Here is a 26,248-nt window from a genome sequence, read left to right on the forward strand (position 1 = left end):
CTTCTGTTCTTCTAAGCCTGGGCACTATTGCACTAACCTCTGCAAACCCCAGTCTTCTCCCTCTAAACCACGGATTTGCTGTGTTAGCTTCTTCCAACTAAAGTAGCCACATGTTATTTTGGTCCTAAGTTCATACAACTAAATGAGATTGATAAATAGATAAATAGGTTCTCCTTTGGGAAAACATGAGAATCCATGATTTAAATATAAGGAGCAATTAGGTTTTGAGAAAAGAAAAAATATGATGTCTTTTGAGGGTACCAAACAATTTCAAGGTTTAACAAAAATATTTTAAATTAGATTTTAAAGACATCAAATATTTCTTTTGAGATAAACTAGAATACCTCACAGAAAAAGAAAATCTATAAGAATATCCTATGTCCCTCAATTTTCTCTGTATGTTATTAAATCATGGGTGTTTCTACATAGTGATAAATAATTATCAGCAGATTTTAACTTACAAAATGGATCTACTGTTTCTCTGATACACAAGACTGTGTTTTCTATTTTTCTTATATATATTGGAAAAAAAGAAAGAATTCTGGTTCACAAATCTCTTAACCAGAACTTGCTTGAGAAATTTTAGCAATAAATTATAAAGTAATATGATTCCAGGGCTAGGTGTGTTTAACATATCTTTGATGCCAGTATGTGTATGTATCTTGGACAGGTGTATAGGGCAACTCTGATGTTTGTTCAGGGCTATGGGAGTTGAGTTTTGGGATCCAGACTGGGAAACACTACACTATGTGCTGAAGCTGGAGCAATGGTGGTATGGCCAGAGAGGGAAAGACAAAAATAAAAATAAAAAGAGAGAGAGAAAAAATAATATTTTGGTTTAGGATAAAACAAAGTATATTATGAGAACTATATTATGAGGAGGAATGTAAATTAGAAATCCTGTATCTGACCTGCCTAATTTTAAATTTCTAATCATTATAATTATTCAAGGTACTTTTCTAGAAAATTTAAAAAGTGCTATTACCATGAACTATCTGCTAAAGTTTTAATTACTATTGGAAAACAATCTCAAAGGCAATAGAATTTTTTAAGGAATATAAATAGGCTGATTTTATAAAATAAAATAGAGTTTTCCTGGATTCAAAGTATGTGTAGCATTTTTGTAAAATAATCATACCACAGAGAAAAATATAATATGTAGCCCAGTTTTGGTTTATGTTAGAAATGTAAAAAGAAACTTGGTAAAACTGAATGCTAAGAAAAAAGAACTAGAGAGAGTGCCCACAGGGGCATTCAAAGTCTGCTATTACACAGTAAGACTCCCATTTTAAAATTTGTGGTTGTGTCTTTTTTGATCATCTTATTTTTCCATGTCCCTATTACTAGGGAGATGCTGTAGTAATGAATTGTAATTCTAGTAGTATTCAGCTAAGTTAGTTTGTAATAAAAAGTTTTTGATAACATAATTAAAACCTTCTATAAAACAGGATGTTTGGGAAAAAGTTATAAATTTTACTGTACCTATTTCAAACATTGAGAAAATTAAAGCCTTTACAATGCTTGGCTGCCAAGTTATGACAGGTATGTGAATAGTAAATAAGAGCTATGTAACTGAGGAAGCATGGATTTTAATTTTAATCCTTTCATAATTAAAAATGCAAATATTCATTAAAAAGTCAACATAAATACACTATATAATATTTTGCCCCTCAGGTTTTACAGGGCATGGAAAATGAACAAAATAAAGAACTATTAACTCTAATTTTTCAAAGTAATGGCATATAGAATATAATAATAGTATTGTATATTGAAGCAACCTAATGTGGGTTTTGCCTGAATTTATCTGTTTGCTCTGGCAAACCCTTTATTTAGAAATAAAAGAGAGGAAAGGAGAAAGATGAGTTCTTTTTCATGCTCTTCTCATTCCATTCAGCCAAGGCTATAGTATCCCAGTGCTGCCTTAACCATACTCTGGAGTTCTCATCTTCTCACCTTTAGCCACTTTTTTAACATAACTTTTCTCTAGTTCTGTTACCTGTGAAGTCTTGATTCTAAAGCAGCACCTGTATTCAGTAGCAAATGTCCATCATAGCTATCGTCATTACTTAGACAGTTGTATCTGGACATATTGGGATATATGTTATGGGATTATTTTGTATCTGTTTGTATGTACATAACGACAGACCCCCTAGTGCTTATTAGAAAGAATAAAGTATGATACCATTTAATGCACCACAATGCATATGTGGAGTTGTTACATTATCTTCTTTTTCAGATAGGAAAACTGAGTTTTAGAAAGATTGACTAGTCCAGATAATGTAGCTAATAAGTCAGAATTTGAACTGAGACTTGTCTGATGCTAAAGCCTACAGTATTTCTACAAGTCTAGGTTGTGGTCTAGACAAAGATGAAATAATCAATGAAAAGTAGAAACTGTTTCAAACCTAGGTTGCATGATCAATAACTACAGTTATACTGTCAAATGATAAGAATAGCTTTATGGCCACCTAACCCAAACCTACCCCCTCCCCTTCCAGTAGCAAATAGTTCAGAGTTTTGAGAAGCTGCATCTTAAAAGTTGGGGACTCTCCCATCTGCCATCCTCCCTTTTCATCAGAAACCAGCAAGAATCTTCTCCCTTGTCCACTGATGGAGACACAGTGTACCAGAAAGGGGGCAGAGGGATCAGTGATCCGAAGTACAGGTGACAGGAATATCACTTTAAGATGATGACACTGAATAACAAATCTGTTTGTTTGTTTGTTTTTTAAATCATCTTTCTTAGGCAATTCTGAAAAATGTTAGCAATAAAATACTTTCTTCTGTTGGGTGGGAGTGAGTGGGGGGCATTCCCATATCAAAACCCAAACTCGTCTTGAAAATGTTGGTGGAGTTAAACATTGAGTACATGCTTCAGGCTTGGGTTGGGGAGAAGGGGTAGAAAGACAAGATGGAGCAGCCAGGAAATGCTAAGGCAAAATTATGTTAGACCAGGGACTGTGCTGTTAAAACTATGAAATGCAACAATACAAAGTTCTGGATATATTGGGATATATATTATGTGTCGTTCACATTGACAAGTATTCTAAGTCCAAGTAGAAAAGCTGAGTGCAGAGAAGTAAGAGGGGCCAATTTCAAAATACCATAATGTCCTAAAAATGACCTGACAAGGGTTTGCTTCATTTATATTTTTGCCTTTGGCAAGCACTTAGGCTGAGATAAGGGACAAATAAAGGGAAGGATGGATCCTTTCTCTTGTTCCTCTCTATCCATTCAGCTAGCACTGCTGAACCCCAGCGCTGTCTTAGGTACATTACTTGGAGTTTTCATCTTTCCACCTTTAGCCACTTATTTAATCTCTCTGCTAATTTCATCTACCAAATAGTTATAGTTTTTGAGCTATTGATTTTATTTTTTTATCCTTATCCGAGGATATTTTTGCATTTATCTTCAGATAGAGTGGGAGGGAGAAAGGGAAGAAGAGAGAGAGAGAGAGAAAAAAACATCAATCTGAGAGAGACACATCGACTGGTTGCCACCCACACAACTACAACTGGGGCTGAGGACAAACTGCAACCAAGGTACATGCCTTTAGCGGAAACTGAACCCGAGACTCTCTGGTCAGCGGGCCGACACTCTAACCGCTGAGCCAAACCGGACAGGGCTAGTTTTTGAGCTTTTAAATGAAATATATGTAAAATTCTTGTTACAGTGTCTGGCCCATGGCAGTAAATGTAAACATTACCTGTCATTTCTTAAAATGGTGTTTCTGGATATATGTGGTGAGTGGGTGGGTGCTTTTTATGCATATGCTTTTATGTGAATGTGTTTTTATGTACATAAAGATTACTGAGCCAGTGCTTATTAGAAAAAGATAAAGTGCTTATTTGCATGGGTTCATTCTTTCAAGTTATTAGAATTACATTGTATGCCAGAGAAAGATGGAAGGAAGGGTAAGGAGAGAGGTAAGAAAGGGAGAGAGAGAAATAGCTCCCTGAAATACAGTATTTGGATTATCTTTACTGGGTCCTCATGGATCCTCTTTCCTGAAGATGGGTCCATAGTTCGTCTTCATGTGTCAGTGTTATGTAAATAACCCAAGCTACAATATGAAATTTATAAAGATAAAGGTTTTTTTTTTTGTTTTTTTTTTAAGTAATATTGACGTGTGCGATGTCTATGACCAACACTACAAAACTGAACCTATGTTTATTTTTTTATATTCTAATATGACATCTGGGATTATTTTTCCTCTATATTCAGAGAACATTTTCTTTTACTCTTGTGGAAAATTCTGAAACAGTTAAAAGGTTAAAATAATTTAGATTGCCATCAATAAAAATTGATGACCCTGGCCTGTTTGGCTCAGCAGTTGGAGCGTCGGCCTGCGGACCAGAGAGTCCTGGGTTCAATTCCCGCTAGGGGCATGTACCAAAAAAAAAAAAAAAAAAAAAGAAATCAAAATTGATGAAGTATCTTGCAGAATTTATCAAAGTGTTTTAGGGTTGCTGTTTTTATCTCTTCTGATTTTTAATTTTCTAAAGAGTGTTGATAATTGTTAAGAGATTGATGTTTTTTATTTTTACAATACCAAGTGCTATGGGTTGAATACTTTTGTCCTCCCAAAATTTATTTGTGGAAGCCTATCTGCCAATGTGATGGTATTCGGAGGTGGAGCCTATGGAGGATAATTAGGTTCAGATGAGATCATGAGGAAGGGGGTGCCATGATGGGATCGGTGTCCTTTTAAGAGGAGGAAGGGACCAAAATTCTCTCTCTGCCATGTGATGACACAGATGGCCATCTGCAAGCCAGGAAGGGAGACCTAACCAGTGAACCAAACCAAACCAAACCAGCCAGTACCTTGATCTAGGATTTCTCAGCCTCCCAAACTGTCAGAAAGAAATTCCTATTTTTCAGCCACCCAATCTGTGGTATTTTGTAATAACAGCCTGAATACTAAAAGACACTGAGTAAATGCATATCAACTCTGAAAACAGCCTGGAAATTTATGATGCAAGTCTCCAGCAAGTTTTCTTAGTATATCAGGTGCATGCTGCTAGAATGTTACCCCATGATGCAACTGAAAGAGTTTTCATTAGCCTTATGCAGTTTATGTCATTACAGAAAGTCTCACTTTTGTGTATTAATAAACTGTAAAAAAGTTCTGAGCTAAACTGTTGTCACTAACACTTTTTTCAGAATAGTATGAGAAACTAGCATTTATTTTGTGTATATTTTGCAATTATAAGTTTTACTACCTAGTTAATTACTTACTCCAATATGTTTATTTTTAAAATATTAATTTTTCTTTATAAACCATTGCCATTAAATAATCATTTATTTTATCCTGAGGTCATTTAGCAGAGGATTTTGGGCATGTTTCAGAATGTGAATATATCAGTTACATTCCCATTAAGGTTTATAATGCCTGGATATTGTATGAGCTTACCAAAATAGAAATTGATCTAGGCAATAGACTTCTCACTTATCTGATAGGATAGCCTCAGTGCAATCTGCAAATCTTATTGAATATGATAGTCTCTATTACACTTTTCACCAAACCTTTAATTGATACTGTTCTGTAGGAGAAATGCTGTTACATAATCCTCCCTGTGTTTAACAATTAGCAACAATTATTTAAAGGGTGAAAATTCCTTAAAGCAAGTAGAACTAAAGCAATGGAATTCACATTTACTCAATACAAACTGTGTTCCGGACACAATGCTAGATGCCTGAATTGTTGTATCTTACTCTGTTTCTAGGAGAACCCTGTGGGAAGGGTGCTGTTATGCCCTTTTTGAAGATGGGTTAAGTAACTTGCAGAGATGTTATTAGAATTTAGATCTGATTCAGCTAAAAGCTCATATTTTAGAAAATAATGGTTAAAACCTTTTATGAATCAGATAGTTACCATTCCTAATTAGTAAGAGGCAAACGTAGGACCAAAGTTTGGTCTAGCATTTATGTATGCATATTTCATAAATTGGCATCCTGTCTCCAGTAAGTTTGACAATCACTAGGCAAATTTTATACCTTTAAAATGAGGACAACAGTATGTCACAGAATTGTTCAGAGGGTGAAAAGAGCTGATAGCAGAATACCTTTATTAGGAACAAGAGGCCCTTGACATAGTAATTGGAAGATGAGATGGAATTTTTAAATTGCAATTTGAATTTTAGCCTAGAGTTAGGAATATAGCCAATTTCCCTTTTAAAGGCATTCAACAAATCTTCACTACTTCTTAATATGTGTGGACTTCATAAAGGTTTGTTCTCTTGGCTCCAGGAGACTAAACAGGATTTTTATACAGAAGTTAGTAATTTCAGCCCAGTAAAAGATCCTTATGAAAGTCGGTGTCCTAACAATGGAATAGATTGGCTGCAGCTGTATGCTCTGATCATTGGAGTGATTCAAACATAAGCTACAACCTTTTGATGGGACTGACAGGAAAAATTCTTTGAAGGTCATTTCATTCTATGAGATTCTAAGATTCTAAATATTCAATGTTGGAGCTATATGTAGTTGGCTAGGAAAATATTCCCAAAGTGCAAATCAACCCTGCTGACTCCCTATTAATGTTATTCATGTATGGTAAATTGGAAATGATTTGTGTGTGCATTTATTTCTGTAAACATTTTTTAAAGTGGAAAAATAATAATTTTATTTTATCTCAAATTCAAGCATTTGGTTGTGAATGCTTATACATTTTGATGCATTTTTTAAGCTTTGAAATTGTTAACATGGCTTTGACTAAGTGGGAAAATTGTAAGAAATCACTGAAGCAAAATTCTTAGATTGCTGATCCACGTTCGTGTGTGTGCGTGCGCGTGCATGCACACATGTGTGCCTATGTGCCTATGTGTTAGAATCTATGAAAGCTACCTATTACAATAATGCTGTTCTTAAGATAAGTCAAAGCGATATTTTAAAATATATCCCTTTGATCCTCAAAGTTAAATATTGCATAGAACTTCTTTCTGCTGCCATAGAAAGAAAACTGTGAGCCTCTCCCTTTTCCACTTATTACCAGTGTCACTGCCTTATAAACAATTGGGCCTGTTTCAGCCCTCTGATGAGAGAAGATCCTTTGACCATTAAGATGAGGACTGTTGAAGTTGCTTATGACAGTGCAATCAGTGGCAGCTAAGTGTAGGGGGAAGGGTACTAGATATTTAGCCTGAAAAGGTCATTTTAATTCTGTCTTTTTTACTTGTCATATGACCTATCTGTGCCCCGCTTCTAATTATATGAAATGGGAGCAGTGGCCTCACATTTTTGGTGCAGGTGACACATCTGAGGTCATTCATATGAAAGGAGACCAAGGCTAGAGAGAGTGTCTTGGGGAATTTGCAGTGGATGGAGAGAAGGAGATTGTCTGCTAACAAAAAGACTGAAGTGAGTGTCTTATAAACAACAGAAACCTATTTATTACAGTTCTGGAGGCTGGGAAATCCAAGATCAAGGTGCTGGCAGATTGAATGTCTAGTGAGAGCCCACTTCCTACTTCATAGATGGTTGTCTTCTAGCTGTATCATGTGGTAGAAGGAACAAGGATCTCTCTGGGGTCTCTTTTAGAAGGATACTGATCTCATTTTTGAGGGTAGAGCCCTCCCAAAGGTCCCTAATCACCTCTCAAATGTCCTACAACCAAACATCACATTTTGAGGGCACACAAACATTCTATCTATGTAGTAGGGGCTGATATTTGTTGAGTGCCTAATATGTTCCAGGTACCATGCTAAATTCTTTTTATATATATATATGTTTACTGATTCATTTTATATTCAACAAATAATTATTGATTGCTGTCTGTGTTCTAAGCACTAGGCATAGGAACAAAATGGTAAAGAAGACAGGCATGGTTCACATTAGATGCTGATAATCGAGCACTAGGGATAGACATGAAAAAAATACATAGTTAATGATTAATTAAAATTATAATTATTATTAGAGTGTTTTTAAATTATCTCCTTTAATCTTTTTGGCATCATACAATAGATATTATCTTCCTTTCACAGAAGAAGAAAGTGAGACTTAAAAAGTTTGAACAGCATATTTGAGGTCACAAAGCTGATAGGGAGTAGATTTAGCATTGCCTAGGCTTTTCCCATTCTAGAAGATTGCTCTGGGAGATCTCAAGACCATACAATCATAAGAAAGTCCACCACATGACCAACAACTTTCACCTACTTATACTGTAAGGAAATGTTTCTTGATCATTTACCATGTGTCAGGCACCACATCAACCTATTAGGCTGTCTTCATGGAATTCACAGTCTAATGAGAAAGACAATGATTAACCAACACTCATAAAAATATGTGATTATTAACCACAATAAGAAAGACTAAAAAAATTATATAATATTATGAAAGAGTATACTATAGATATCTGATTTAGTCTAGGAGTTCAGGAAGACACCTCTGAGGAGTTGACCTTTAAATTAAGATCTGAAGGATAAGTAGGAGTTAACCAGGTAAGAAGATGGTGAGAGTAGAGGATTCTGTGAGGTGAACTCAGGATATGTATAAAGGCTCTGAGTCAGAAAGGGATGTGATGAACAACTAAAAAGTAGAACTAATTAAGATCAGTGTGGTGAAACTGAAGAAATGAAGATTAGCCCAAGATAAATGATACAGAAGTAATTAGGAGCTAGAACCTACAGATGTTTTAGCCATTTCAAAGGTTTTGGTCTTAATCATAGGAGTGATCCAGTAGTTGATAAGTCATTAAAGAATTTTGAATGGTGATGTGACACAAGAATATTTGCTTTATAAAAATCAGTTTAAAGTAGCATGGGGTATATATTTGGGCAGTTAGTAGACAAATGAAGAATATAAAGATATCCTGGCCATAATTCAAATACATACTTTACCTGGGCTGACAAGGTACAGAGGCTTGAGTCAATGTTGGAACCCTGAAGGAAGTGGTCAGTTTTGTCTACTTAGTGGAAATACTTCCATCCATTGTTTATGCAAATCATCTGACCACTGGAATATGTTCTTGTTTGGTATTATGTAAGATTAACCTGAGTTGATAGAATAGACATATTTTAGAGTCATTTAAGAATGGCTTTAATTTTGAAAGGTAATTAACACATTATCTATATTGACCTAGCTCTTGATAGAGATGTTTATAATACAGTTTGACTTGGTCATAATTCTCTAATACTAGCACTGTGCTAACCCCTGTGAGATTTAAAAAAGATTATTGTCTTTAAAGTTAAATGACTTAGCCATCTAGATAAGATGATAGTAGAGAAAGTATGAACACAGATGACTGCAGTATATGAAATGCAAAAGCCAAGTTTTATTGAGGTTCTAAAAGACGCAAAGAAGATATTTGACTGAAGGATTGGGGATACTCTCAGAAAAGATAAGGCTTGAAAGATGGATGTGAAAACATGGCAAATTTGGCTCACAAATGAGGGATTATGGAAAGCTCGTTTTCTAAACTATATTTAATCTGGATAAGAGAGTAATTCCATAGATATCTGAGGCTAGTAGGATTTATGGAGGTTAGATTATGTTCTTTTAAAATAAATTTTTAATAAAATATTTCCACTGATTTACTAATCAGGCTGTACCATCTACTTTAAGGGAAAAAAAAGACTATTTTTTCTAAAGCAGTTTTAGGTTTATAATAAAATTTAAAGATACAGAGATGTCCCATATATCTTCTGCCCCCATAGTCTTCTGAATTATCAACATCGCTCACCAGAATGGTACATTTTTATCAAATATAAACCTACATTGACGCATCATAACACCCAAAGTTCATAGTTTACCTTGGGGCTCACTGTTGTATTTCACAGCCTATGGGTTTGGGTAAATGTATAATGATATGTATTCGTCATTATAATATTATACAGAGTATTTTCACTGCCCTAAACGTCATCTCTGCTCCACCTGCTCATCCCATTCCCTCAATCACGGACAACCACTGGTCTTTTTACTGTCTCCACAGTGTTATTTTCCCCAGAATTTCATATAGCTGGAATAATCAGATTTGCTTCTTTCACTCCGTAATAGGCATTTAAATCTCCATGTCTTCTCATGGCTTGATAGCTCATTTCTTTTTAGTGCCAAATAGTATTTCATGGCCAATGTACCACAATTTATTTATCCATTTATCTACTCAAGGACATCTTGGTTGCTTCCAAGTTTTGGCAATTTTATTTGAAGCACTATAAACATCTGTGTACAGATTTCTGTGTGGATATAAGTTTTCAACTCCTAAAGGTAAACACCAAGGAGCACAAATGGTGGATCATATGGTAAGGATATGTTTAGTTGTGTAAGAAACCACCAAAACGTCTTACATATAGGCTGTACCATTTTGCATTTCCAGCGGCAGTGAATGGGAGTTCCTGTTGCTTCACATCCTCATCAGCATTTGGTGGTGTCAGTGTTCTGGATTTTGGCCATTGTGTAATGGTATCTCAGTGTTGTTTTAATTTGCATTTCTCTGATGATATATGATGTGAAGATCTTTTCATATGAATTTTTTCCATCTGTATATCTTCTTTGGTGAGGTGTCTGTTAAGGTCTTTGTATTATTATTATTTTTTTAATATCAGGTGGTTTTTTTCATTGTTGAATTTTAAGAGTTCTTTAAATATTTTGTATGATGTTCCTTTATCAGATATGTATTTTGAAAATATTTTTTACAAGTCTGTGGCTTGTCTTCTCATGATATTGTCTTTCATAGTACTGACGTTTTTAATTTAATAAAGTTTAGTTTGTTAGTTATTTTCTTTTATAGATTGTGTTTTTGTTATTGTATCTAAAAAGGAATCACAATACCCAAGGTGATATAGGTTTACTTTTATGTTGTCTTCTAGGAGTTATATAGTTTTCCTTTTTCCATTTAGGTCTGTGATCCATTTTGAGTTAATTTTTGTGAAGGGTAAAAGGTCTATGTCTAGATATATTTTTTCGGCATGTGAATGTCCAGTTGTTCAAACATCATTTGTTGAAGACACTGCCATTACTAAATGTATTGCCTCTTTAGCTTTTTCAAAAACCAGTTGATTATATAAAGGAGATCTACTTCTGGAATCTCTATTCTGTTCCACTGATCGATTTGTTTGTTCGTCCACTGATACCACACTATCTTGATTACTGTGGCAGTACAGTAGGTCTTGAAACTATATTCACTGATGTTACATCAACTAATGTTATTTAGAGCTCATTATGTATTTTTTATATATTTTATCATCGACATTTATTCCCTCTATTTCTTATTCTACCTCCACTCTCACCTCCATAATCACCACACTCTTGTCCATGTCCATGAGTTAACTCAACATGTGTTTTCTGAAAATTATAGCAGACATTCACTATACTCTGGGAAAATAAAATTTTGGTGAATAAGGAATTCCTGGAATTTTTTTCTTGAAAATAATAGACCCAATAATTTTTTTTTTTTAATTCTCACCTGCGGACATTTTTTCATTCTTCTTCAGATAGAGCGGGAGGGAGAGAGAGAGGAAGAGAGAGAGAAAGAGAGAGAGAGAAACATCAATGTGAGAGAGACACATCAACTGGTTGCCACCCACACGATCCCAACTGGTGCCAGGGACAAACTGCAGGAACCAAATCAGAGACTCAATGATCTGTGGGCCAATGCTCTAACCGCTGAGCCAAACCGGCCAGGGCAACACAATAATTATTTTTATAATGAGTAGATGGATTTCAAGTGGAGTAGTGTCTTTGAACATAAATAGAGGGGTGAGAGGTACAGAAAGTTTACAAAGAATATTGATTTTGATTGGGGTATGGACTAAATTAAAGTGATAGTGGTGGATAAAAGTGGAAATTGGAGTCATATAATTGAATATCTTATAATTTATTTATTATACAGCAGAAATAATTTATCAGTTGCCTATGTCTAACTTGAAAATTTAGAAAAAAATTTTGACTGGGTATTTTAATACAGTATATTTTTCTTTGCTAATCTGTCTTAGTATTCAATAGTTTTTATGATAAACAACTTGGAGCCTGGCAACAGTATTTTCTGCATGATAGAGATTCCTGAGCAGGAACTGGAATTTACTTTGATAGATCTACTGAGAATTTTATCAGGAGAAGAGCTTTCTTTGATAGGCAGTCATTTGGATTCTATTTTCCCTCATTTGAGAATAGTTCCCAGGCCAAATCACTGTTCTATTTATATCCATAACCTCCTTTTGATGCTGTATCAGCTGAGCACTGTAGAGACTTCCTTAAAAGAAGTAGTATCTGGGTCAGAAACATCAACCAAAGTGAGTGTAGTTAGATTGATTTTTTTTTTTTTTAAGAATGAAGAGATTTCTTGAAGCTATGTTAGTAAACGTTTAGTAAAAGTTGTTTACATTTGATTGTTAAACCATTATGTGCAATTCACTTGGATATTTTTATTAAAAATTTTTTTCAAAAATTTTTAATATTGACATTGTTGCAGGAGTCTCCTTCTCCCCACTTTCACCCTCCCCTGCCTCCCCAATTCTTGACCTTTACCAAATTATTGTCTGTGACCACTTGGATGTCTTTAATTAAACTCAACAAACTTTCTTTGTGGATCATTGAATACCTACTTGCTAGGTGATTCTCAACAGTTGTGTGTGCGTGCACGTGTGTGTGTGTGTGCGCACCCGCGCACTAGAAGTTGTAATCTAAAGTTCTGACAAATAAGGAAATGTCTGGAGAAGTTTATTTTCCTTATTGGTAGGGTGGGAGAGAGAGAAGGAGTATATGGGAATGGCTGGGGTTCAAGATAGAAGTACTTTTTTTCTGAAAGCTCATTGGCTCTTAAAATAAGGTGACTAGGCCCTGGCCAGTTTGGCTCAGCGGTTAGAGCGTCGGCCTGCGGTCCTGAGAGACCCGGGTTCGGTTCCCGCTAAGGGCACGTACTTCGGTTGCAGTTTGTCCCCGGCCCTGGTTGGTGGTGCGGGTGGCAGCCACTCGATGTGTCCCTTTCACGTCGATGTTTCTCTCTCTCTCTCCCTTCCTCTCTCTCCCTCCCACTCTATCTGTACAAAAAATGAAAAAAATATGCCCTGGCCGGTTTGGTTCAGCGGTTAGAGCGTCGGCCTGCGGTCCTGAGAGACCCGGGTTCGGTTCCCGCTAAGGGCGCGTACTTCGGTTGCAGTTTGTCCCTGGCCCTGGTCGGTTGTGCGGGTAGCAGCCACTCGATGTGTTCCTTTCACACACATCGATGTTTCTCTCTCTCTCTCTCTGTTCCTCTCTATCCCTCCCACTCTACCTGAACAAAAAATGGAAAAATGTCCTCGGGTGAGGATAAAAACAAACAAACAAACAAAAAATGGAAAAATATCCTCGGGTGAGGATAAAAAAAAATAAAAAATAAGGTGACTAGCTGGATGAATATTGTAATATTTTAACTCATGTCAAATACCAGAAGTCTTTAAACTTTGAGCATCATAAAATGCACCTGTGAACATATGAAAATGCATATAGCTGGGCCTTATATCTAGATTTTGATTTAGTAGATCTAGGTGGGGCATAGGGATCTAATTTTTACAAATACTTCTGGGTAATTCTTATGCAGGTGGTCCTGAGTTTTGTGTTTGAATACTTGCTTAGAGGACAATTTCAAGTCATAAATGTAGAAAATAGATGCAATTTACAACAATTAATAACATTCTTATTGAGTATTCTGACATTGTGCCCCCTTCTTTAGAGTTGGGTAACAGGAGTATGGCAATATTCAGGCTACCTTATCCCGCCAGGCATCACCTGGGATGCCTCAGTTTCTCTAGACTCTCTGGTACTGGGGAGTAACCTGCTCTCAGGAGGGAGACCCCTACCACATCCTGTTAATGTTGGGTGGAATGCCCTACAGAGATCTAGTTCAGTGGAATAGCGGTCTCAGACAATTGCTGGTGTGGGAGTTTGGCTAAAAAGGTGACTACTGACAAGTATGCCATCTTCTCAATGGCAGCTGAAGAGATAAGGAAAGTAATGGAAGATGTGGATGAAAAGCAGGTGGAGAGACAAGAATGCTGGAGGAGGAGGAGGTACAAGAGAAGATGATGGAGTGATGTCATGGGGAGAAGAATAGAGGTTGTGAAAGAAAATAAAGTGGTAGAGGTGAAGGAGATGGTAAGGCCGTGGCCACTGAATGTTATCTCTTCAAGGACTTTCTTCAGTCTGAATTTGGAGACAGTAATGCTAAAGCCGACAGGGTCTTCCTCCAGCTGGAGCCCAAGTTTGGGCAAATGCAGGGGCCCTTGAGTGAGGGTATAAGATTCATCCATAAAAGTATACCCTCATTCTGAGACACCACATTTCAGAATGACCCCTTTCTAATAACCATGCTTAAGAGCTACAAATGCAGATTTCCTGAGGTTCATATCAATTAGTAGTGAAAGAGTTCAGCTATCTCAGGACAGGCTACAAGTTCAAGGTCTTCTTTTAAAGAAACTCCTACTGCAGAAACAAGTCAATCATTAAATAATATAGGGTCAGTTTTTCTAGACAAGTGGCATTTCTTTCCATTCTAAAGATATGACCAGGAACCTATCCCAAGTCCTTTATCTGCAGGAGCAGGACATCACTTATAGCTTCTTCATCTGGACTCAGACTACAACCTTCCAGAATCAGACAAGATTGCTGTTATTAAAAGGGATCTGTAGCCCAGCTTCCACAATACTACTTGCTATGTGAAGGGAAATCAGACTACTTTCATCAGGGAAGCTTGTGAAGATACTCAAGCCGTTTGGGTACTAGTGTGATTAACTCTACTTTTGGAAATTGTCCCTGTGCTAGATTACCTGCCTTCCATTGTTGGAGCTGTGCTTGGCCAACAGTAGTGTGTGTGTGTGTGTGTGCTGGCCTCTCTGCACCTTGGCTCCTCTGGGCCTTTGGTGCTCTCAAGTTCAAGAATGCAGCTTTCAGCCCTGGCCGGTTTGGCTCAGTGGCTAGAGTGTTGGCCTGCGGTCCAGAGAGTCCTGGATTCGGTTCCCACTAAGGGCGCATACCTCGGTTGCAGTTTGTCCCTGGCCCTGGTTGATCATGCATGTGGCAGCCACTCGATGTGTCCCTTTCACGTCGATGTTTCTCTATCTCTCTCCCTCCCACTCTATCTGAACAAAAAAAAGAAATGAAAATAAGTCCTCAGGTGAGGATAAAAAAAAAGAATGCAGCTTTCATGGCCACAACCATCACCTTGTTCAAGCCAAGAAAATGATGTTGAATACTGCACTGCCTTTGTCTATGTTGTTGAAGCTTTCTCTGTATTAGGGCCTTCCTACTTGCTTTGATGAAGGAACTTATGAGTCATATTTGAAGAGGATCAGTATACCTTTAAGAATTGTAACCTTAAGAACAATGAAAAACTGGGTTCATGCTTGCTATCTGTGGCAAATTACTCATCTTCAAGTATGCCCAGTGGACATTCCATGACCCTAAGACCTCTGCTTGGCCACCACCACCTGGATTTTCATTTTTTGCCAGGAGCCTATTTCACCCATCCTGCTGAGTATCTGGAAAAACAGTAATCAACAGTGGAGAGCTGCGAAGCCTGTATAAGGTAAAGGGCAAAAAGTAAGGGGCCTCTAAATCTACTCAAGTTTAGTTTTTCCTGCCTTTCTGGTACTGATAAGTAAGTCTTCATGAAGGCATATACCATGTTCAAACTTTTCTGCTCAGCCTTTTAGATAATCTGTGTCCAGACCACCAGCAACCCCAGCATCTGGTTTCTGCAGAAGTGCTTGTGGACTCAGACTCCCTGCCAACCATTAGAAGACTGAGCCCTCTTTCCCTGCCACTCAGGGACCATACCTAATGTCAGACAACTGATTGGGCTGGCAGGTGTGGTTCCATTTTCTCAGCAAGGGTGAATATGGCATTCCTTCTGAGAATCAAGTGTTCTTAGCCATAGCCAATGAGCCCATGAAGAATATGGCACATTTGCCAGCCTCCTTTCACTCTCCTGATCATGACTAGGTGGCCAACTGCTCTGTGAGATGCTAGGAGGTGAATGAAGATATTTGTCATCTTTAGGCTTCATTTGTATGCCTACATCTTATTCCAATCCCTCTCCTGCCTCTTCCTTCTCTCCCTCCATCCCTATTCCTTCTAAAGACACTAGAAGCCCCAAACAGAAAGCAAAACAAATAGAAAAGCAAACTTTCCAATTTGCTTCTCCTCTTGATAATATTCAGAGGAAGAGAAGTTGTCCAGTAAGGTAGGCTTACAATATTTTCTCACCTTCTGCTCTTATATCCCTCTCTGAACTCTTTATCACAAATCATAGAAAGTTCAAAGGAAGACAAACCCAGGACTGTAGGATTGAAGGAATGAGGTGGCAGGAGTCCCATGGGACAGAGGTTATTAATTACCCTATTGTATGCAGTGTTCTTTTAGGCTGATCCTAGCCCCAGTACCACAAGCACCCTACCCTAAAACACACACACTCCTCCCTCCCTACTGTGCCCAAATTTCCAAGAAACCTCCTGAATATTTCTTGAGCATTAGCCTGGAGGAAAGGGAGGAGAATGCTATGGGAATGAGAAGAATTTCTATTAAAATAAATTCTTTTACAAGATTAATTTAAAATTAAAAGTAAGTAAAAAGGGTGAATACATAGGTCTAAGAAGTTTATGTACATCACTTTTATTTCTAAAATAATGAAAGAATTTTAACAATAAAGTGTTGATATATTGAGATAGGTAAATTCTTTAAAGTTTGATAAAAGCAGCTATAATATGTGGAATAACATTTATACATAATATTTTTAGTACTCAAATCTCCTCTTCTGTGTTCAGAAAAGAACATGTGGTTTTTGAAATATTTGCATAGACTGTCTTTTCCATCACCATACCTGTTTGTCATCTTTATGCTTATTTAGTGTCATTGAAGAGCAGTTTGGAGATGCTGAAAATAAATGAAATGCACTATTTTAGATAGCCCATTGTATTTAAATTTTCATTTTAAAAAAATACTGAAGCAATTATAAAGGAATTCAAAACATACTTAACTTGCCCTGGCCAGTTTGGCTCAGCAGTTGGAGCGTCAGCCTGCAGTCCGTTGAGACCCGGGTTCGGTTCCCGCTAAGGGCACGTACCTCGGTTGCAGTTTGTCCCCGGCCCTGGTTGGTCGTGCGGGTGGCAGCCACTCGATGTGTCCCTTCACGTCGATGTTTCTCTCTCTCTCTCCCTTCCTCTCTCTCCCTCCCACTCTATCTGTACAAAAAATGGAAAAATATCCTCGGGTGAGGATAAAAAAAAATACATACTTAACTTTTTGGATGGCTTTTTTGTAGTATATTTACCATGTCTATTTGTTTTACTTTGATTTAACTCAAGGAAACATCCACAAGAGCAATTGTAATAGATACATAATGCTTTCACTTTGCAGCTCCCCATGATGCAAAGTCAACTAATTATTATTTTATTTTTAATTATTTCCATTGATTTTTTTAGATAGAGTGGAAGGGAGGGAGGGAGAGGGAGAGGCAGAAGCAGAGGGAGAAGGGAGGGGAGAGAAAGAGAGAGAGAGAGAGAAAGAGAAACATAAATGTGAGAGATACATATCAATTGGTTGCCTCCCGCATGACCCATGACCCCGGCCAGGACTGGGGATTGAACCTTCAACCCAGGTATGTACCCTTGACCTGGAATTGAACCTGAGGCACTTCAGTCCATGGACTGACACTTTAACCACTGAGCCAAACCAGCCAGGGCAAACTAATTAATTTTAATGGGATCCACTAAAATTTCCACATATACTTGTTTCTGCCAAACATGTATAGACCTGACACTTAAGCTTTTTTTTTTTTTAGAGAAATAATGGAGCTTTAACGGAAAGCTGCATTACTAAGGTGGTGGCAGTTTTGCCAAGATTTTCAGGTTAAAATGCTAAATATATCTGCAAGGAAAGAAAAACATCACACAAGATATATTGCCTACACTATACAGACACCTAGGTCTATAAAATATTTGAAACTATTCCCTATTCATTCATTACTCACTAGTGCTATTCACCAAATATTTCTGGCTCTTCTTTGGGTACAAGGTTAGTTGCATTTTCCCCTTCCCTTTATATTACGCATAGCCATGTGACTTGCTTCAGTGAATAGATCTTGAGAAGAAGCTATATATCACATCTGGGTAAAGCTTTAAGTATACCCATTGTATATATTGATCAGAGCCTCTTTTTCCTCTGCCTTGACAACCTGCTCCAGGTGAGGAAGTTCTATTAGCCTTGTTCCTCAGGTGAAGAGGCATAGCACAGTGTTTCTCTTCTCTGCCCGAATCTTTTAACCCACATAAATTTGTAGCATGGATTAGAAAGAAACCCTTGTTATTTTAAGGCATTCAGATTTGGAAATGTCTTCTAGAATTTTCTTTTTATATTTTGGGTGTTTATGAATAATTGTGAGAATTTTACATTTTACTAAAGGCCATTCTTTTTTTTTACTTCAATATTTATTAATTTATTTTTGTTACAGATGTTTCTCCTCCTCCCCAGACACCCTCTTCTGCATCTCGCCCCCACACCCTACCAGCATTGTTGTTTATGTCTATTGGTTATGCATACATGCATATAAGTTCTTTGGTTTATCTCAGCCCTCCCCCAGAACCCCCTACTCTGAGGTCTGTCAGCCTGAACCATTTTTCTTTCTATGTCTCTGGGCCTATTTTGTTCATCAGCTTATTTTGTTCATTATATTCCACAAATAAGTGAGATCATGTGGTATTTGTCTTTCTCTGATTGGCTTGTTTTCCTTAGGATAATACTCTCCAGGTCCCTTCATGTTGTCTCAAAGGATAACAGATCTTTCTTTCTTACAGCTGCTTAGTATTCCATTGTGTACATGTACCAGAGCTTTTTTAAAAATTATTTTTAATCATTTGTTTTGTTACAGATATTTCTCCTTTCCCCCCCATTGACACCGTCCTCCCCATCCCGCCGGCCCCTTTCCCAGCTTTGTTGTTTATGTTCATTGGTTATACATACATGCATTGAAGTTCTATGGTTTATCTCTTCCCCCTCTAACATCCTCTTTTCTGGGGTTTGTCAGTCTGTACCCTATCTCTATGTCTCTGGGTCAATTTTGTTCATCAGTTTGTTTAGTTCATTATATTCCACAAAAAAGAGAGATCATGTAATATTTGTCTTTCTTTTTTTGGCTTGTTTCACTTAGCACAGTACTATCCAGGTACCTCCATGCCATCTCAAATGATAAGGGATCTTTCTTTCTTACAGCTGCATAGTATTCCATTGTATACATGTACCACAGCTTTTTTTATCCACTCATCTACTGATAGACACGTGAGTGGTTTCCAGATCTTAGCTATTGTAACTGGTGCTGCTGTGAACATAGGGGTACATATATTCTTTCTGATTGGTGTTTCAGGCTTCTTAGGGTATATTCCTAAAAGTGGGATCACTGGGTCAAATGGCAGTTTCATTTTTAACTTTTTGAGGGAACACCATATGTTTTCCATAGTGGCTGCACCAGTCTGCATTCCTACCAGCAGTGTACTAGAGTCCCCTTTCTTCACACCCTCGCCATCACTTGTTGTTTGCTGATTTGTTGATGGCAGCCATTCTGGCAGGTGCGAGGTGATACTCATAGTTGTTTTAATTTTCATCTCTCTGATAATTAGTGACATTGAGCAATTTTTCATATGTCTCTTGGCCATTTGTATGTACTGTTTGGAGAGGTGTCTATTTAGGTCCTCTGCCCATTTTTTAATTGGGTTCTTTGTCTTCCTTTTGCTGAGTTGTATGAGAACTCAGTATGTTTTGGAAATTAACCCCTTCTCCTATGTTTTGGTGACCTTTATGGTCTCCCATATAGTAGGTTCCCTTTTCATTTTGATGGTTGTTTCTTTTGCTGTGCAGAAGCTTTTTAGTTTGATGTAGTCCCATGTGTTTATTTTTTCCTTTGTGCCTCCTGCCATAGGCATTGTATCAGTGAAAATTCTGCTGTATATGATGACTGAAATTTTGTTGCCTACATTTTCTTCAATGATTTTTATGGATTCACAAGTCACATTTAAGTCTTTTGTCCATTTTGAGTTTATTCTTATATGGTATAAATTGGTGGTCTAGTGTCATATTTTTGCATGTAGCTGTCTCATTTTCCCAACACCATTTATTGAAGAGGCTGTCTTTACTCCATCGTATGCTCTTGCCACTTTTGTCAAATATTAATTCAGCATATTGTCTTGGGTCAATTTTAGGGATCTCTCTTCTGTTCCATTGATCTATATGCCTGTTCTAGTGGCAGTACCAGGCTGTTTAGATTACAGTGGCATTGTAGTATAACCTAATATCTGGTATTGTGAACCCTCCTATTTTGTCCTTCTTCTTCAAGATTGCTGTGGCTATTCAAGGTTTTTTTTTTGTTTTATTTGTTGTAGTTCTGAGAAAATACGTCCTTGGTATTTTAATGGGGATTGCATTGAATCTATAAATTGCTTTGGATAGTATGGACATTTTAATAATGTTAATTCTTCCAATCCATGAACAAGGTATATGCTTCCACTTTTTTTTATTAATAATTAATTAATTTATTTTTGTTACAGATGTTTCTTATCACCCCCAACTAATTTCCTCCTCTCTCTCCCTCCCCACCCTGTCCCCAGCTTTATTGTCCATGTCTATTATTCATGCATACATGCATATAAGTTCTGTGGTTTATCTCTCCCCCACCACCTCCTCTTCTACAGATTGTCAGTCTGCACCCCACTTTCACATCTCTGGGACAACCCCATTCCTCAGACTGTTATGTTCATTATATTCCACATATTAGTGAGATCATATGATACTTGTCTTTCTCTGTTTGTCCTGTTTCACTTAGGATAATAGTTTTCAGGACCCTCCATATTGTCTCAAAGGATAAGAGATCTTTCTTTCTCAGGACCGCAGGCCGACGCTCTAACCACTGAGACAAACCGGCCAGGGCGAGATCTTTCTTTCTTATAGCTGCATAGTACCACAGCTTTTTTATTCATTAGTCTACTGATGGACATTTGGGCTGTTTCCAGATCTTAGCTATTGTGAATAGTGCTACTACAAACATGGGGTACATATATTCTTTCTGATTGGTGTTTCGGGCTTCATAGGGTATATTCCTAGAAGTGGGATCACTGGGTCAAATGGAAGTTCAATTTTTAATGTTTTGAGGTAACACCATATTGTTTTCCATAGTAGCTGCAGCAGTCTGCATTCCCATCTGCAGTGGGTGGCTGTGGCTATTTTAGTGCTCTGTTCTGGCTCTCTGCACTGTGGAGCAGGCTTGGTCTTTATTCCCCAAGGGCGCTGCTTATAGCTAAGACTGCGGCTGTCCGTGAGTTCCCAGCCCACCACCCTCTCACTCCTCCGCAGATCTTACCAGTGTCCCTGGTTATATGCTCCTGTCGTGCTGCTTTCTGATGCTTTTTTCCGAGGATCTGTCTTTATTTTAGTTGTAATTCCCGTTTGGTCCTGGGAGATCATCTGGGTAGCTTCTATTCCTTCCGCCTCTGTTTTTCACATCCTCTATGCCTATCTTGTGCATGCTGGGTCACACAGACCTTCCTGGTGCCCCAGCATATTGCAGGTCCTGCAGGTAACTAGATCACACAGTCCCTTTGGGGTCCGGACTCTATGCCTATGTTATGGGTGCTGGGTCCCACAGGCCTCTCTGGTGCCATGTAGATCTGTGTAGAAAAAAAAAATTGCCTTTAAATGACCGGACATGCTTTTATCAAATATACCAAGAATTATACGATATTCTATTAGTTAAGATGTAGTATCCGTAATTAAATTTCATGTGAAGGTATTCCAACACTACAGTATTAAAAGATGCACTGCATTGAATTCTGTGACCATTCATTTGGACAGTATGATGAGGATTCTTAAGAAACTCATGGAACTAGAAATGCCAAAATTATCACTCGCTTATCGAAATCTTTTCAGAAAATACACATAAAAAATTATTCCAAAACTCTCAGACCTATCATGAAGTTCAAAATTTTCACTTCAAGACCTGTTTTCTGATGACAGAAAAGTGGAAATAAAACCATATGTTAAGAACAGAAAGACAATGCAATGTGAGCTACCAAATGTTTTATTCCAAAAAAGATTTCTGGTAAGACACTCAGCAAGCAAACATCTACTGCGTGATCATTTACCATTTCTCCTCTATAAACACAAAATCCTTTGCCAATTTTTACATTTATCTTGGAGTAGAAGGTCAAGGTCCCTGTGCTGTGGACAGGAACAGCTGGCTACCTTGTTAGGGGGCCCTTCAGGGCACTTCTCCCTGCACCTCTGGGAGGTCCCACCATTTTGGAAGATCCTGGGTCTTCCCTGGGGGGCCCAGCAACCTGAGCCCACCAGCACCCTGGTACCATCAGACCAGTGGACACTCTGTGCCAACACAGACCTGTGCACAGTAGTGGAGCTCCCAAGGTGCTGGCCGCAGAAACCGTACAGAGCCAGGAGCCCAGCACCTTCCCCCATAGTAGCAGCCGGATCAGAGTCCAGATATACCCCAAGCAGCAGAGGCTGGGGAACAATCATCCATCCCCAGGCAACAGAAGCACAGAGCAGCAACTGAGACCCATCCCCAAAAACTAAAACAGAAGCTTAGCAGGAGTTGAGGCCCATGGGGCAGCAGCACTCCCCAGCTGCCAGCAGCGGAACCTGGGGTTCCACAAAGGTCTGTGTGGTCCAGTAGCTCACAAGAGCAGTGGGAATCCTGAGCCCTAGAGAGATTGGTGAGATCCAGCTGCCCTGGGTAACTGGATGGCACAGTCCCTGCTGGGTCGCACAGGCCTCTCTGGTGCATCAGCACCCCACAGGCCCCATGGGCAACTAGATTGCACAGTCCCTGCTGGGTAGCACATGCTTCTCTTGTGCTGCAGCACCCCACAGGTCCCAAGGGTAACTAGATCACACAGTTCCTGCTGGGTCGCACAGGCCTCTCTGGTGTTTCAGCACCCTGCAGGTCCTGGGGGTAAGTAGATAGCACAAGCCTCCTTGGTGCTGCAGCACCCCACAAGTCCTGTGGGTAACTTGATTGCACAGTCCCTGCTGGATTGCACAGGCCTCTCTGGTGCCCCTGCACTCTGCAGTTCCCATCTGGGAACCAACAAAGTTTTCTGTATCTATGTGTCTGTTTCTGTTCTGCTTGCTCATTTTGTTTGTAGATTCAATTATTGATAGATATGTATTTATTGCTATTTTTTGTTCATATTTATTATCTTCTTCAAGAAGAGACCCATCAACATTTCATATAATACTGGTTTGGTGGTGATGAACTCTTTTAGCTTTTTCTTGTCTGGGAAACTCTTTATATGGCCATCGATTCTAAGTGATAGCTTAGCAGGATAGAGTAATCCTGGTTGTAGGTCCTTGCTTTTTATCACTTTGAATATCTCTTGCTACTCTGTTCTGGTCTGCAAAGTTTCTTTTGAGAAATCAGCTGACAGTCTTATAGGAGCTCCTTTGTAGTTAACTAACTGCTTTTCTCTTGCTGCCATTAAGATTCTCTCTTTGTCTTTAACCTTTGGCATTTTGATGATGATGTGTCTTGGTGTGGACCTCTTTGGGTTCATCTTGTTTGGTACTCTCCATGCTTCCTGGACTTGTATGTCTGTTTCCTTCACCAAGTTAGGGAAGTTCTGTTAGTATTTTTTCAAACAGGTTTTCAATTTCTTGCCCTCTCTGTTCTCCTTCTGGCACTCCTATGATGCAAATGTTGGCATGCTTGATGTTGTCCCACAGGCTCCTTATACTATCCCAATTTTTTTAGATTCTTTTTCCTTTTTGCTGTTCTGATTAGGTGTTTTGTACTTTCTTATATCTCAAATCAATGGTTTGCTTCTTGGCTTCACCTACTCTACTATTGAATTTGTGTAAATTATTCTTGATTTCAGCTAGTGCATTCTTCATTTTTTACTGGTCCTTTATTATGCTCTTGAGACCCTCACTAAGTTCATTGAATTTCCTTATAAGCAGTGTTTTCAACTGTGTCTGTTAGATTGCTTATCTCCATTTTATTTCATTCTTTTCCTGAATTTTGTTCTGTTCTTGCATTTGGGACAGGTTTCTTTGTCTCCTCATTTTTGCTGCCTTCCTGTGTTTGTTTCTATGTGTTAGGTAGAGTTTCTGTGTCTCCTAGGCTTTTTAGGGTGGCCTGTTACAGTAGGTATCCTGTAGAGCCCAGTGTCACAGCCTTCCTCGTCACCCATCTGGGCCCTCAAGGTGCACCCCTTGTGTGGACTTTACACCCTTCTGTTGTAATTGAGTCTTGGTTGCTATTGCCACATCAATGGGAGGGTTTTACTCAGGCTGATTAACTGCAAGGACAGGCTGTGCCCACTAACCACCAACCTATGACTGCCTAGGAGGATCAGCTGTGCAGGGGCCCACCATACAGAAAAAGACTTACTTCGGCAAGGCAGTGGTACCCTGAGTCCATTCCTTGAGTGTGTCACTTGTGGAGGTGGTTGAGTGGTGGTGCTTCGATATGGTCTGAAGCTGTCCACTGGATATACTGGCTCTGAGGCAAGGTCACCACTGCCTGTGTTCTACTCAGGGCCACCAGGCATAAGCTACAAAGCAATCTTCCGAAGGCTGCTTTTTGTGTTGGGCTTGGAGGTGCCCAGGCGAAGCCAAGCTGTGAACCAAGGCTGGATGCTTCTAGTGCTGAGCCTGAGTCACTTATTGAGAGGTATGGGGCTCACTGGGGCCAGATGCTGCTTGTTTCAGAGAATTTAGGAGAATCTGAAGCAAGAGCCAAAACAGGCCAATCCTATGGTAAAGCCACTGAAAATAGCTTGGGTGGGCCTGAAAGTTCGGTGGGCCTGAAAGTTCGGTGGGGCAGTGTCTCGGGGAATCACCAGAGCTGGACAAACAGTGTGAGCCAGGTTGCTGGAGTGCCAGATATGGTGACTATCTGCCTGCCTTGTGGGGGAAGGGCTCACCAAAGGAACAACAGCCTCCACCAGCACATCTGCCCAGGAGAAAGCTGCCTCTCCAGTTCTTGTCCCTATGCCAAACAACTCAGTTCTTCCCCATATATCTCTGGTGCCTTTCAAGCTGCCTTTATTCCATGTTGGAGCTAAGAGGGAGCAGGTCTGAGTAAGTACATGCACGGGCCCTTTAAGAGGAACTGCCTGAACTTCAGCAGCCTCAGTCTCCGTTTCTGCTGGTTTTCCAGCCAGAAGTTATGGGACTTCTTTTCCTGGCACTGGAACCCTGAGATGGCTGCCTAGTGTGGGAGGGGGACCCCTCACTCCTCAAGGAGGATCTTTGCAGCTGAAGTGTCTCTCCTGATTTTTATCCGCCACACATGGGTATGGGGCCAGCCTGTCCTCCTCTGCCCTCCTACCAATCTAGATGTGGCTGATTTTTTAACTTCTCAGTTGTAGGACTTCCATTCAGCTCAATTTCAGGTGGTTCTGAAGGATAGTTTAGTTGTAATTTTGATGTGGTTGTGGGAGAAGGCAAGCACTGCATTTACCTATGCCTCTATCTTGACAGGAAGTCTGGTCTTGTTTTTAAAAAGCTCACATCATAACAGGGAATACATATTGATTATACCTACATGAACACTGATTATAGCGTATGATGAAAGCTCTAGTAAAGTGGTATGGAAAGTGGTGAAACAGCATAGCAGAAAGGATTTGTTATACTGGGATGTAACAGAAGGGCCATGGAGGACGTCAGAGAAAAGGTGACATTAGAATGGAGCATTTTATAAATTTTTTTGTCACTTTACTCAAATTAAAATATTGGAACACTTGAGGATTTCACCCTCATATTTACTTTGGATAACGAGTGACCTTTTCTCTGAAAACAAGTTGTACTTAATTTTTATGCCATATTCTATACTTTGGAAATTTGGAGATTTTAACTTGTGATAAATATTTAAAATATTGAATAAAAACAATGGCCATTCAGAATGAATGTTGACAAGAGAATTAGAACAGAAAAATGCTCACAGTGCATATTAACTTTTTAATTTAGGATTATGGATGGATTTTTGCATAGTAATTTCTCATCTCTGAACTATAACAAATATTTAAGGTTTGAGGAAGAAGAGAGGGTGGCTTTGAAAAAGGTCATTATTTGGAAATTGCCCAGGTGAAATACCAACAATTCTATTTTCCAGAGGATAATTATTTTATATTTCAGCTGTTCTTTGTCTCGTTGATCATCCATTGTAATAATGTTGATAAATAGCTATGGAGTGAGATGTCAGTATTAGACTGAGGCTGTTTGCAAACTCTGCTGTGATTACACTTAGTGGTCTGATTGCTTAATTTATCTATGTTTT

General features: G+C 38.7%; 1 protein-coding gene across 2 annotated transcripts in view; it reads left to right on the forward strand.

Annotated features, from left to right (window-relative positions):
• The window catches only part of GUCY1A2 (guanylate cyclase 1 soluble subunit alpha 2), a 462,539-nt gene that overhangs the window by 302,965 nt on the left and 133,326 nt on the right, over positions 1-26,248 (forward strand). The gene's annotated exons all lie outside the window — the stretch shown is intronic.

The sequence above is a fragment of the Molossus molossus genome, unplaced genomic scaffold (genome assembly GCF_014108415.1).
Source record: "Molossus molossus isolate mMolMol1 unplaced genomic scaffold, mMolMol1.p scaffold_m16_p_13, whole genome shotgun sequence".
Lineage (NCBI taxonomy): Eukaryota > Metazoa > Chordata > Mammalia > Chiroptera > Molossidae > Molossus > Molossus molossus.